The following is a 1,876-nucleotide window of genomic DNA, read 5'->3' as shown; positions in this document are numbered from 1 at the left end:
AAGCCTGCTTTTGAAACCCAAATGCCAAAACAAATGTCAATGATAAATTTTGTGAGTTCCCCTGCGCCATCTCGTCCCCCCCCCAGGAAGCAAATCCGTGCTTTGGAGGAGGTTTGGGGGGACCAGGTGTGTTACAGGTATTCGATGTGAGCCCCATGCGTGATGTTCCCCCCAAAACCCAGGTGCTAATGAGGTGTGCAGCAAATGAGGAGGCCATTGGGGGAATTTGGGAGGATGGATGCTGAGGGGACAGGCTCCAGCTCTCCCTCCTCAGGGCACTTGGTGCAAGCAGCAGTTAGCATAAGCGAGCGGTGACTAATCCTGGTCCCCCCCGCCCCCCCCCAAATAGATAAGGGGCAGAGCAGCTGCTCCCATGTGATTTCAGTTTCCCTAATCAGTGCCAAAGAAGATAAGGGAAGACAAGGAAAATGTCCTTGGGAAGACAGGGGGAGGGATGCAGCACCTGCAGAAGGAAAAGCCACCAAGGAAGTAAACAGAGGCATCGTCAGCCCCAAACAACGACCTGCCAGGGCTATAAAAAGCCACCGGGATGAGACCTCGCGACCACCTTGATCTTAAAGGTGCCGAATCCACGGGAGCTCTGCAGCGACCATCTCCAGGTCCCCGCACTGCCAGGACATCCAACCAAGGATTGGTGAGATCTTATTATTGGGGTCCTACTACGCCTCTGCTTCGCTTTGCCCGTTCCCGCACCCCTTCCCCATCCCTGCACCCCTTCCCTGTCCCCTCCCCGGGAGCTGGTGGGCCGCAGTCACTCATCCCCGCCTTCCCTTTCGCTTGCTACCAGGTTTGGCATCCCCTGGGGGGTGTTTTGGAGGGACAGGTTGCGGGGTTGCAGCCTTTCTCTGCGGGTGGGTTGGCGGTGCTGGTGTTAAGGTAGCTTTGCCCTGAGACGAAACCATCTCAGAACTCATCTCCACCTTCCCCTTTGCTTGCTACCAGGTTCAGCATCCTCCCGGAGGGTTTTTTTGGAGGGGCGGGTCACGAGGTTGCAGCCTTCTTCTGCGGGTGGGTTGGTGGTGCTGGTGTTATGGTAGCTCTGCCCTGAGACAAAGCCGTCTCCTATTTTGTCGCCTTCACTATGATGACCGATATTGTTAGTAACTGGAAGCTGGAGCAATTTGTGCTCCAGAAGTGTCTTCCCCCAGTTTGGTCCCCAGGGGCCTTCCAGGGCCCGGAGGCATACCAACAGCTGTGCCAGCAGTGGGAGAGCTGGTCGGAGGAGACCAAAAAGCCCAAACCCACAAACAAGTGCAAGAAGCGAGCTGCTTTACAGGGTTTGTTGATGGTGGGCAGGGAGTTGTCCAAATTGCTGAAGGAGGCTCTTGAGAACGTGCAGACGTTGGAGCAGGCCAAGAGCGAGCTCAAAATGCAGGTGGACAACCTGCGGGCAGAGGTGCAGGGTTTGTGCGGGGACTCTCTGCGGAGCGCGGTAGAGATCACCCGGCTGGAGAGCAAGTTGGGCTATGAGAAACTGAAAACGGAGGAGCTAGAGAAGGAGGTTGGCAAGTGGATCGGGGAGACCCACGATGCGCAGAGCGCGGTGCGGGCTGTCCTGCAGGACGTCCAGCGGGACCGGGGCTCTGGCCCCGATCACAAGGTGTGCCACGCTAAGATCCAGGAGCTGCAGGCAGAGCTGGGGGTGTCGAGGGGCATCGTGGCTGCCATCCAAGGCAAGAGGAGCCGGTTTGGGAATGGTGAGGGGGAGGACTCCCTGGACCCACATCCTCCCCACTACGACTATGAGGATGACGTGTGGGGTGCCAACAGCCCCACCAGGCCATCCCCCTATGCTCCTCTGCGGGAGGAGATGTGCCAGCTGCAAGGAGGGGAGGTGGAGGCTACTAAAATCAAA

At 57.7% G+C, this 1,876-nt stretch overlaps 1 protein-coding gene across 1 annotated transcript in view; it reads left to right on the top strand.

The window, feature by feature from the left end:
• Window positions 1-560: 560 nt before the first annotated feature.
• LOC104157747 overlaps window positions 561-1,876 on the top strand; it is a 9,369-nt gene continuing 8,053 nt past the window's right edge. Inside the window, exon 1 of the mRNA XM_009695204.1 lies at window positions 561-655. The gene's annotated coding sequence lies outside the window, so the exon portion shown is untranslated. The remainder of the gene's footprint in view (window positions 656-1,876) is intronic.

This window comes from Cariama cristata, unplaced genomic scaffold (genome assembly GCF_000690535.1).
Source record: "Cariama cristata isolate BGI_N322 unplaced genomic scaffold, ASM69053v1 scaffold15402, whole genome shotgun sequence".
Lineage (NCBI taxonomy): Eukaryota > Metazoa > Chordata > Aves > Cariamiformes > Cariamidae > Cariama > Cariama cristata.
The sequence above is the reverse complement of the archived record's forward strand: the minus strand, read 5'-3'. Positions and strand labels throughout refer to the sequence as shown.